Raw genomic sequence first — 13373 nt, forward strand, 5'->3', positions numbered from 1 at the left:
ATCATGACAGTCTATAAATCTATGATGAGAGCCTGCTGTGTTGATTAGACACTTATTTTTTCCATAATTTATTTAGTGGTCGTGCCCTCAAAATAATCATATTTGAAGAAACTGGGGACCCCGCAGAATAATCATGATATTTGAACTGGGGACCTTAACTGGGGACCCCCCAAAATAATCATATTTGAACTGGGCATATCCCACCCTGACAAGCACTGGAAATGATAGGCATTTAGTTTGTTCCACAGATTATTATGAGGCGTTGTGAGCTTGTAGATCAGTTATTCTCTTTAATAGAGTGCCGAAGTCCTGACGTCACTCGCTGATCCACTGGTTATTCTGTATGGAGAATAACATTGGGTCATCTTAAAATCGTCTCATATAAGAATTGTGGTCCAAAAAATAAACAAACTGCCTCGCCGATTGTCGGGGAGGTGTCTCTGTATCATTTATAACAGTCAGTCACTCATATTTCATACAGTCTATTTTCGCTACCAACCCTGTAAGACTCAACAATGCTTTTCGGTAACATTTTTATTTTAACTAATTACTTAATTAATATATATTTTTTCTGTTCTTTTTTCACCTAAACATCATCATTGATGTCCATTGTTTAGTCTTGCAATGCCACATTGGTCATGATATTTGCATATAAATACCGCCCACAGAGGCACACATTTACACAACTTCAAAATCTCTGGACATCAATCAAAATTGACCTATGACCGTTAACCTTTAAGCGAAAATAGTCACAGGGCCAGGCCCAGTCACAGATAGCGAAGATTTCGCCATTAGTAACATTAGCGTTTTCTAGCAGTCAGTTGATTCTTCATCATGAGTGAAACTGCCGGGTTAATTTGTTTATTTTTCCACAGTTCTAAGGTCCCCCTATGTAGATTATAATACAAATAGAGAAGTACATGTACAGTACATGTACAAAAGTAAATTTTCTTTATTTTCTCCCCCCCCCCCCCCCCCATTCGTTTTATGTATTAAAAGGTCGTAAACGTCCTTGTATCCTCACTTTGCTGTAATCTGGTGACCCACACAAAATCACGTGGGGACCGACCCACAGGTTCCGACCCACAGGTTTAGAACCACTGTTCTAGAAGACAGAACAGTTCTAATTCAAATGGTTCCAATTAAATGGGGTTGGGAGTGTGGTATAAATAATGACGCAGCGTGTGCCGTTTGCGTCAGATTGCAAATGTAACTGTGATCCCTGAAGACTTAATGGAATTTATTTCATCGCCTAATAAATCATTCCATCATCCTGATGATGAGGCAGCGACTACAAGGCATTGTTGAATTTATCTGTGTCGTGTTTATTTCACACGATTCACGGTTTCCCTTTTAAAATGTTTTACAAACTGGGTCTTATTCTCATCATATTTACCATCATGCCATGATGATAACACTTAGCTTTGTAGAGATTTTGGAGGGCCATGGAACACGAGCAACACACAATAAGACATTATTGTAATAATCAGACGCTGCAGCATGTTTTCTACTGTACGGTAGGTAGTATTTTACACAGTATAAGCCACAATTTGTATCACTCTAAACAGAACTGTGTGTGCACATTATTTTAAATGTGGAATGGTTGTACGAAATAAGGAAGTCACAAGGCTGATGAAAAACTCAAATATGTCTCAGTCAGGATATTAAAAGAATCACCAAAAACACAGCAGCACAATAACATTTAATGGCCCATCGGTGGTGCTATCCTATTACGGCAGGAGTTTACTGTATATGTCTTATAGAGCGCCGCAGTCCCTCCCCCTTTCAGAAAAACGAGTGGCCGAGGAATTGAAAACCCAATGCATTCTCCCATCGGCACTTCTTATTTAATTTATTTAAAGACGGTTACGCCGCGGACAAAGCCAACTCGGATCGTGACAAATCATGACAATGAACACAATGTTTTGGGCCGATCAAATAATTTATAAGACGAAAAACAAAACAAATAGTGTTGTCTCCTGACTTTCTTTTCTTCTTTCTAATGATTTTGATCGGCCTGTCCGGCCTCCTATTTCAGCAATATATGATAGCATCGGGCACCGCGGGCAGCAAAGACAATATGAGCCATGGATTCGTATGGCCCACGGCTTGCCAGTAAGAAGCACAATATTTCCTTTAGTACCCAGGAGACAGGAACACCCCCGTCTCTCTCATACGCTATCTGCAGTATTCTCTCTCTGTCTTTTTCTCACTCTTAACATCTCTCTTTGCACAGTGGCACACTCTTTCATTGCTCCCCCATGTCCCTCTGGCTCTCCCTCAGTGTCTCTCCCTCTCCGTTGCTGTGTCCACATCTGAAGACAATCTCCAAATCTCCTATCTCCACCTTTACCCTCCCCCAGACCTTCCATTTCCTTCCCCTCCTACACCGTCTTTCTCCCCCCGTGACTTCCCGTCCTCTCCTGTGCCGAGCTGACGTGTATACGTTTAATAATATCAGAGGCCGGGGGAGATCGTAACAGCTTGAAGTAAGTGAATGTGTCGGTTAATTTCGCCCTCCTGTCCTCCGAATGCTTTGCCTGCATCTCCCTGGCAAAAATGAAAACGCAGTGGCATGAGTGTAGTAGAAATAGAACGTAGAAAGAATGAGCGAAAAGGAGAGAGAAACTAGAAAAAGTGCCCTTCTGGGCACAGGTCTCCACCAGGATTTCTTCCTCAGCCTAAGTGGGAATATGCGTGCACAGTTTCATCGCAATCGGACGCTGCGTTGAGGAGTTGTGGCGATTTGTACAAAGCGGGCTACTCCTGAAAACTGTAGGAGCCAATCGTGGCCAATCAGGATGGAATATGAGAAATCAAACAAACGTGTCTTGATCACATCACTATGGAGATCATGTGTACCGATTTGCGTGAAATTTGGATAAAATCTGAAGGAGTATTAATAGAAAATGTGTTTTACATATGTCGGCCTCCTGGTGGCGCTATAAAGAGCAGATGTGAAAAATTCCAGGCAAAGGTTTTTCCTTGGCCTCTAGGGAGTTGGCATACAAAGTTATCCACAGATCCGTGCAGTTAGAGGTAAAAACACTTTTCGGCCAGTTATAGCGCCACCTTGAGGCTGAGTTGAAATTGTTCATGTGGCATTTCGTCCTCGGCCTAGTGGGAATGTGGGTGCACAATTTCACGGAAATCACGCGATGTGTTCATGATTTGCAGCATTTTGTTTGAAACTGAGCACTCCTGTGAACTTTGGAAGCCAATCTCAACCAATCAGGATGGAGTCTGAGAAATCTGAAAGACCGGTTTCATTGAATGGCTCTAGAGAGACTGTGTACCAATTTGCGTGATGTTTGGACAAAATCTGTAGGTGTACTGTGCAAAAACTTGTTTTGCACAAAGCGGCCTCCTGGTGGCGCTATAACAGGCCGTTCTGGAAAGTTTGGGGCAGAGGTTCATCGTTGGCATCCAGGGAGTGTGTGTGCAAAAGTTGGCATCGACCGGGTTAACGGTGGCCGAGATTAGCTGCTCACGGACACATACACACACACGGACGGACACACACACGGACGGACACACACACACGGACGGACACACGGACGGACGGAGTGCAAAACATACTCTCCCCCCATGCCTTCGGCCTGGTGGAGACAACAAAGAATAATGGGGATGGATGGAGGTGCAGTTTGTTAAACAACCACATCCCATTTATGCAGTGCCATGGAACATGGTGCCGTGTTATTATAGCATCACTCAAACCACATGATGGGGTTAAATGTAATTGTCTTCACCAGAGCCGTAACAAAACCCTGCAAGAATTACTAATGCAGCCCTGTTGCAGTTAAACAAAGACACAAGCGACATGCGACAGGTCTGTCTGGGTCAGTCCCATTGTGGTGTCAACACACCAGTTTACAATAATATGGAAGAGAAATCGGTATACGCTCACATATGACAAATTGTCAGTTTGAGCTGGAAGTCTACAGCTTGACAAAGCAATCATTCTACATGATGAAAATCCCCAGCCTTGTTCTGATTACAAAGTGCATTCCTTATTTGCTGTACTGGAAACAGTAAAATGTCTGGGCCGGGGGACGGGGTATAGTAACTCGGCCACTGCACCGGTATGACAATCTGAATCTCTACCTCTACGACATGGAGAACAATAGTATGTACTCACAAGCAGCACTCTGCCAGTCTGCAACACACCACGGATTCTCTCCTTCCCCCCCCCCCCTCTTCCTTTTTATCGGGTGGATGCACTGTCAGAATGTCTGCCTCTCCGTCTCAGCCTCCCCTTAATTGTTCACTTTTGGAGAATGGGGGTGCAGTGGTCTGGTGATGACCCAGCGGAGTGGAACCCAGGCTCAGTGGTCTGGTGATGACCCAGCGGAGTGGAACCCAGGCTCAGTGGTCTGGTGATGACCCAGCGGAGTGGAACCCAGGCTCAGTGGTCTGGTGATGACCCAGCGGAGTGGAACCCAGGCTCAGTGGTCTGGTGATGACCCAGCGGAGTGGAACCCAGGCTCAGTGGTCTGGTGATGACCCAGCGGAGTGGAACCCAGGCTCAGTGGTCTGGTGATGACCCAACGGAGTGGAACCCAGGCTCAGCGGCAGCAGCAGCAGCTGTGTTGCTGGTGACATCCATCCAAACCACGTGCAGCAGCTTCACGTCGTCCTCGGGGCCGGCCCCTGCAGAAACAAGAAGGAGAGACGTGAGGAAAGAATGGCCCTCCTCATGCCAATACAATGGGCGGCATTGACGTGGGCGTGCACGTGGGCAGGATGGGAATATCTCAGCTGGGACGAGACGGTGACATACTGTAGCTGCCATGCAGGGGTGGCATGGCTCAGACTCAGAGAGGCGTTAACTGTCATTTGGGTCTGGACAGCAGTCAAAAAGACATTAATATTGGGTGGATATATTCCACAGAAGGCTCTGGGTGAGGTTAAGTATAGTCAGTCACAGCATACAGATGTGCCGTTTGAGGACTTCACCATGTCCTGCCATTGGCAGTTCTGTGGATTGTCAGTGCATTGTCAGAAACAGAACATTGTCAGTGAGAAAGCGGGCATTTGCTATAATTATTCAGAATCCGTTAAATAGATATAGAGTTCCTCTGCTGGACACTTCTTGTCAGTAGCAAAGCAGTAGAATTATCAAGGCTAATCAGTGAATAAAACCTCCAGGAAAAGATCAGGAAAGCGAGAAGAGTTGAAATGGCACATCCATAGACCTACTGATTGACAGAGAGGAAAATATTATTTGGTTGTTTTGTTTGATCCAATATGTAGTTCGCCTCAACTGGATAAATGGTTGTGCATTTTACTCTAGTTCCTATTCACATGTCAATTACCCACCAGAATCAATCTAGCTGTTATTTCTTTTTTCCATTTCATTCTGGGGAATGTGTTTATGTGTCTTATATAGGGTAAAACAAGCTAATAAACACAAAAAGGCCAGTTCCAAAGAGACTGAAACGGCAAACATGACAAACATATTCAGACCGTATCATACTATTAATAGCTTTCTTTCCGCTACATGCAGATCTCTCAAGGGAACGGCATTTGAAAGTCCATTTGGGAGGAATGAGACAAATACACCAGCTGCACTTCTCGGCTCACTCCACCATGATCCCCCCCATTCCCCCCCACCCACCGCTTTCTATCATCGGTGAGGACTTGCTCTGTCTTTCTCATCAGCTTCAGTATTGGTTATATTTGCCCCAAGGGTATGTTATTGTTGTTGTTGTTGAAGAAGAAGGGGACAGCTATGGCTACCATCTGATGCAATGCTTGAAAAATGAGAGCAGGGTCGAGCCCATTAACATCCTATTGACAATGTACAACATGGAGGGTTCATGACATGGGTTCATTATTGGCCTAATCTGAATTCAATAGGGTTATCATAAGGGGTGGAAAGTAATTATCTCAAAACCACGGGGGAGTGAACTATATTATGCTAATCCAACTGATCTACAAAACCAGATTTGAGCTGCTGTGATCTAAAAACCATGTGCTTTTTGAGCCATGCAAGAATGCCCTTTTAGTGTTGCAAATAATGAAAGAATAAAGTAAATATTATGGTCAGAATCAGAATCGATGTTGTCACATAATAGGTGTACAGATGTACGGTATACGTGTGTCTGTGTGTGTCTAGATAGATGCATAGATGCTTTTATTGATCCGATGTGTAATGACCAATCGATACGTCGTGTTGTTTCTTTCCTTTCCTTTCCTTCCCTTTTTTTAGATTTTTTGTTTGAGCTTCTTCAGGTCTAGTATGTATAGCGGTATACTATACTATACTATACTATACTACACTATACTATACTATACTATACTATACTATACTATACTATACAGTAGGCTATAACAGTCATGGTTCTAACGGACGCAAAATGTGTGAAACCACTACATGCAGTGAAAGTCGGGATGCATGCATGATCGGGAGGAACTTAGGAGAGTCCCATCACACATAATACGTAAGATACGACAAAATAGATGATAAAAGTCTTAGTATCTGAGGGAAAGTGGAGTCATCATTGCAGCAGCAAGAATAGGTCGATTAAGAAGCACGCTCACGCACGCACGCACGCATGCACACATGCACGCACACACACACACACACACACACACACACACACACAGACCCATTAAACTGGAAGATTTACATAAAACCAAATGGCACAAAAGCAATAAAACAAAGAGTGCTTAACTACATTATCATCACTAGACTGCAGATGTGCAAATTACAACGACAACCTACCTCACACCCTAACCTATAACCGCAAGCACGGAGCAGTACATGTTCGCCAACCTTAATCCGGTCGCCAACCTTAACCTTAATCCGGTCGTTTTCCGCAGGTCGGACTATTGACATGTCGGAAAAGCATAAGCACCCACATGTATTTACACACATTGTGTGTGTGTGTGTGTGTGTGTGTGTGTGTGTGTGTGTGTGTGTGTGTGTGTGTGTGTGTACTGTGTTCTGCACACTGCGGCAGACTGTGGCAGACTGTGGCTCTCTAACTTGGGCTCATGACCACAGAGTACCGATCCACTCCCTTCAGTCTCTGCTGCCCTGACAGTGATGGATGGAGGACACAGCAGGGATTGGTGGTGGTGGTGGTGGTGGTGGTATATAGCAGGGACAGGGAGGGGAGTATACGTGGGTGAGAAGAGGGGTTGGTGTTGGTGTTATTGATCCGACTTGAAAACCACTTGTCCAGCCCACTGGCATGGAGAAGAATCGAACTTCAGTCACCCTCACACACGCACGCACGCACGCTCGCACACCCACGCACACGCACACACACACACACACACACACACACACACACACATGCAAGCACGTCCTAACCCATGCAGTCACAGGAGCACTGTAAATCCGCACGTAACAGTCCATGCACGCTCTGGGATCCTCAGAACGACCCTTGACCTGGTGGTTTATGGCCGTGGTTCTTAACACTGATGCCATGAGTGACAGGGAATTGATGACTCCCATTACAGAGTCACTGTGCAGAGACTATAGGGACAGGAATAGCAGCACTGATAGTGACGTTTACTGCATGCACCACCAGAACGTTAACGTTAAATTTATTCCCTGCGTGCAATAAATGCACAGGTACATCTTGTCCGTGGCATTTACGCTCGCGGTGCGTACTATATCCCATTCTGACCGGGCACCCATTTTGGTGTCAGCATCATGTTATGCTTTAGCTATTTAAAAATAGCAGATCTACAAGCTCATATCGCGCCACCGAGTGGCGCGATACGAGCTTGTAGGTCTGCTATTTTTGAAAAATCGAAGAGCGACTGACATTTTTAGAATCTGATCTCAGGTCAGAATGGGTTCATCAGACCAGTGTGTGTCCGGCGGAAACCTCATATGAATCTGATCTCAGGTCAGAATGGGATATTATTACGGCGTGTTACCGTACGTACATCATGACACATCATGCAGTATCTGAGCAGAGCTCGGTTATGTCACCATGGCGCATATCGTCGCTGTCAGGTGGAAAGTCTGGAAACCTTGTATGTCCAAAACCAATACCGATTATTACTGCAGGTAATAGCTCTGTGCTCCAATGGATCCAATTACGTTCTCATAAGCTTGTGTAGTGAATTGGTTTTATCAGACAGAGCTTTTAGATCGGCTATCTCCGCTGTATTTGTGCCAGGACATAAGGGCTTTATAAAAAATCCAAGGTGTCTGCCTGACAGCAACGATATGTGTTAAACTTATAGGTGTTGAGGGGCGGTAGCCCCTCCAATGTCCAACTTTGAGGGTTTGTGTAAACACAAACATTAAAGACGATGGTGAGGGCACAAATTGTGATTGGCCAGAATGAGATGATGTACAGTGTGATAAGAGCGCCCCTCACTTCCCACGGGTGTGATTTCTTTATTCTAACGTGCACGTGTGTGCCACAGCACTTGTGTCATTAGCGCCATAGTGACCGTTCAGGATGCGGTCACGTGGTCACATGACACACAGCGTGGGAGAGAATGAGATGGCGTCCCGGGGGTGCAATTCCTTCCCATTCTACTCCCACCTGATGGATGGAGCCACAGGGAGCCGTCCAGGAAACAGCTGTAGAAGACGCGCACGCACGCACGCGCACGCACGCATAAGCACGCACGCACGGTCGCACGCATACGCACGCACGCACACATGCACACACACCCACAGGTTCTCTAGCCCAGGGAGAGAGACATGCTGCATTGAACAGTGGGATTGGGGAATCATGTGATTGAGTTTTCACCGGAAATCGCTATGGAAACTAATTGTTTGATCCTTTGATGGGTGTGGTTGGTTCAAGGCGATGTCTGTTTTTAACACGTCCATACAGTGATATATTATTATGCCGTCCATAAGGTAGTGCAGTGTTCAAACAGTAGGGTCCATGCAGGGGTCCTTGAAAGGAGTTACAGTGGGTCCCCCTGCAAATTTACTTAATATACTATTAAAATCAGTTTAACCACTCCGCTATTCCAAATAGCCAATCTACAAACTCACAATACGTCACATTTTTCCATTTATTAAAAAGAAAAGATCTTCGAGTCGAGTATATATAGCATATTATGTCCCATAAAATTATAAAGTTACAGCCTCCTGGCACAAACTATTTTCAAATGGGGGTCTGCATCCAAATTTATACTGTATCAATTTGGTGGTCCTTGACATGAAAATGTTTGAGAACCACTGAGTATGGTACAATCACTCTTCAGAGAAAGTATGACCAGTTTTCCTTATATCGATATATAGATATATGTCAGTGTAAATGTGGAAAATGGGGAATGTATAGATTCATCGGTACCCCAGCGGGGTGGGAAATCTACAGCCTCCTAGTCTGTTGAAACATGTATAAGCTGGGAAATGTGGCAAAAGAAAAAGGAACTAATCACACACAGTTTGTCAGAATGGTCCTTAGTAGGCGGTTAGCCTGGAGGGATGGGGCGCGCTTGTTTTGTGTCCCTCTCAACTGAATAAAGAATGGTTTTACAAGCATGACTATTTACATAGAAAAGGAATTGCACATACGAGTATAGGAAACAAAACAAGCACTCTCCCATCCCAAACATGACCAGATTCCCTCTGAAATAATTGGAAAAAAAGCTTATTTAAACATGATTCGGAAAAAGAGAGACCTGTTTAATTAATGACAGGTTTGTCTGCCAAAGGGAAAATATTTAATTTATGGGATATGGGAGATTTATGCGCCATCACTTCAGAGACTGTCAGAATGATGGAATAAAGAAGATGGCCAGGAGAAAGGTGGACACTTTGCTTGTGGCTAGAGAAGAGAGATATGGCTAGAGAAGAGAGATATATAGAGAGATATAAAAGAGATATTATCAATGAGACAGTGTTGTGAGTCATTCAAGATCATTAGCCTGTATCTGTACTGGGCCTGTGTGGGGAATGTCAGCTCAAACATAAAAAGGCTGTGGTCAAGCCAATTGTGTCAGATCAAATAGACTAAGTTTTTGCTGGTAAATTCATTCATAAGCAAGGAGATGTGTTGATTCCCAACTCTACTGTTTCCATCTTTCCACATGGACACATAACACACACACGCACAGACTGTTGTATGTTCAGTGAATGGAAAAACAACGTGAAGGTAAAACAAAGACCATCCTCTGTTAAAACTTTGATGACACGTAAGGCAATGCCTGAGATAATGATAGAAAGCGTGAGGGCTATAGCCTATTTGATTCTGAAGACATCTGTCAGTTGAGTGAAAATTGCCAGGTTTGTCATGAAAGAGAATTCTCCGGTCCTTTTGAGTGTGGCTCCATGATTAATTCAGGCATGTCAGTTGCTGAGTAAATGCTTCTTTATTCTCTCATAAGTGGTCGATATTAATAATGCACACTCGGGTCTAAGTTCAGCATCCGTCTTGGCAAAGTTTGACATGAAAGCTTTCGCCAGCTACACAAAACCTTGTCACTGCATCCTCCGTCTCACTCACTTTCTCTCTGTCTCACGTTCTTGAAAATGTGGGCCCTCTGATGAATCCTTTCTCTGTCTGTCTCTGTCTCTGTCTCTCTCTCTCTCTCTCTCTCTCTCTCTCTCTCTCTCTCTCTCTCAATTCAATTCAAAGGAATTTTTTTTTTTTTTTAAGATATGTTTTTGGCCTTATGCCTTCATTGATAGATTTTTAGATTTATTGTATTTTTTGTGTAAACACTGTATTTGTTACTATTGGTCATCGTTGTCTCTGTTAAATGCAGAGCGACTTCATAACTGATAACTAGATTTTACCGGTATCTGTTTTTATTGTATATTGTGTGGACCCCAGGAAGATTAGCGACCACTTTGTGGAAGCTAATGGGGATCCGAAATAAATAAAGGCCAACAGAGCTGTGTTACAATAACACTTTGAGTAATACTATCTTGTGAAACTATGAAAAGATTGTGCATTTTCTGGCAGAGATAGTTATACATCCATATACAGTAGGAGACTGTGAGATGTTAGCGTTATTCTTTTTAGCAGTATTTCAATGTTTTTGCATTCACTTAGTATAAAATACATTTGCGACAAGTAGCAGCAATTTATTCAAAGTTAGTTGCTCTGTTTATTTAACAGTATTTCTATGTACTGAGGTAATTTGCTGTAAACAGTGTAGGGTATAAACAGTGTACACACAATGATTTGTATTCCTTAAGGTGCTTGTATTCCACATCCTTCTCCTGTCACAGCAGCTCACAAATATTGCTGCTGTGTTAGCACATTGTTGTACTTCACCCAACAGATATTTTTTTTGTCATTTGTCATGTTTTCAAATTCTCCTTGGGTGATTGTAATCCGTGGAAAGTATATGTCTCTGATGTCTTGGTACAGTGGGCAGACGGTTAGGAAGAGTAACTCAGTCTCTACCTCGTTTTGTGTGCAGTGGGTGCATAGTCTGTCTTCTCTTGGGAGCCAGGTCTGCCTATGGCGACCTTTCTCAATCGCAAGACTGTGTTCTCTCTCTCTCTCTCTCTCTCTCTCTCTCTCTCTCTCTCTCTCTCTCTCTCTCTGAGCTCTCTCTCTCCCCTCCTGTTGTGTTATTTTTAATGGCAGCTCCCTCCCTACTGTGTCCCTACCACTTAAACCCCATGTACTTTGTTTTATTTCATAGGAGCGAACAAAGCTCACAACACATTGCAAAGTGACACGTTGTTGCTCACCTATTTTCACAGAATGTTTGCCTATTTTTAGATAGTTAAAACAAGTTGCATCTTTCCCAAATAGGCTGGTGGCCGACGGGCACGTACAGGTCTAGTATTTACAAAAAGGCAAGGCAGTATGGCTTTATCTTCTCAGCAAATTGAGAGGTTTTAATGCTAGTAAACACACGCTGACTATGGTCTATACCTATACTGTAGGTCACTCACTGAGAGTCAATTTAAACATCGTCTCCTGGTATGGGAATCAAACAATTGCAACTTCAGGACATACATATAAACCGCTCCTTTATGGAAGCATAACCAAAAAGGCAATTCAGATTTACAATGTTCTGTACCTTATTTTGTAATAGTGTTCTGTGATTTCCTGTCTGCCTTGTTTTCTGTCACCTGCCTTGTCTCACCTCCAGTGTAACCCTAGCCACCTGTGTTCTGTTCTGTTCTGTTGTCAATCAACACTGTCCTATCCCAGTGTTGATTGTGTGTTTCAGTTCACCTGTGTGTAGTTAGTCTTGTCTATATATATGCCCCAGTGTTTTCAGTTCCTTGTCTGTTTGTTGTCGCATGATGTGGTCACTGCAGGTCAGTACCCTGTGTGTATTCTTTGTCCTAGTAAGTCGTAGTTATTTCGTAGTCATTGTTCCTTGTGATTTCTTTGAGATTAAAGCCTCTTGAACATTCACTTCTCTGCCTGGCCTGGTCGTTCTGCATTTGAGTCCTATACCTCCGTGTCCACACCGTGACAACGTGTCTGATCAGCAGTAATTGCGGTTGCTGTGGTGATGGTTGGGTTTCTGTGGGAGGTGGTGGTTTGGCTTGATCGATCCTGCAAATGGCAGAGCCAGGCGTTGGCGAAAACACGCACGCACGCACGCATGCACACACACCCAACGCTGTAAACACATTCTGAAGTTGAACACTCAAACTCATACGTTTCGGAGGCTAATGCGTTAAACCCCAGCATGAAGTCCTTGTTTTACACATGTAACCATCATGCAACTAACCTGTAGCCCTTATTATTCATCGGATTAGTCATCTAATTAGAAGATCACAATTAACAGTTTTGCTGAGGATGATAAGCAAGTTGAACATACAGTAATGACAGCCTTTGTCCTTATATGCATGCGCGCTACACAATAAACAAAAATGCCAGAGGCCTAATGGAGACTACAGGGCTGTAATTATGTGCAAAGTTATTTATCTGAAAGATAATAATGATCCCCCCCCCCCCCCCATAGATCTTGTGAAGTGCATTCGACACGTGCGTGATGTGGAAGCCGTTGCATGGTAGCGCCTTAAATATGACCAGGTAAGAATGTGCAGCTCATTACCGCACAGTATTGAGAATGTTCTTTCTTCACTCGTCTTGTTTATGATATTCAGTAAAAACCTCAAGCCTTACTGTACCAGTCTGGTCGCTGCATGGTTGCCATGGAGACACTTGATCATGTCAGGCAGAAACCTTGTATATCCATATTGCAACTTTTTTTTTACGTTGTGAAAGAGGTGTCTGTGGATTTTATAAATGTTTTCTACGTCTGCTCTTTTTATAAATGTTTAACCAATGAAAAGTATTAACAAGTGCTTGTCAATAAATATATTAATTTAACCAGCTCAGTGGCCTTGAGGTTAGACTCTAACCTCAAGGCCACTGAGCTGGTTAAATTAATACGCACCCACACTTTTTTGACTTGAGCTTTCAAAATGCCCAGCTAAACGTGTTCTACCCACCCAAAGA

General features: G+C 43.6%; 1 protein-coding gene across 4 annotated transcripts in view; it reads right to left on the bottom strand.

The window, feature by feature from the left end:
- Positions 1–13373, bottom strand: part of b3gat1a (beta-1,3-glucuronyltransferase 1 (glucuronosyltransferase P) a) — a 107924-nt gene that overhangs the window by 47172 nt on the left and 47379 nt on the right. For all 4 annotated transcript variants that reach the window (XM_083772831.1, XM_083772830.1, XM_083772829.1 and 1 more), the window contains one exon: positions 4139–4650. The gene's annotated coding sequence lies outside the window, so the exon portion shown is untranslated. The remainder of the gene's footprint in view (positions 1–4138; positions 4651–13373) is intronic.

The sequence above is a fragment of the Protomyctophum parallelum genome, assembly GCF_964188405.1.
Source record: "Protomyctophum parallelum genome assembly, chromosome: 9".
Taxonomy (NCBI): domain Eukaryota; kingdom Metazoa; phylum Chordata; class Actinopteri; order Myctophiformes; family Myctophidae; genus Protomyctophum; species Protomyctophum parallelum.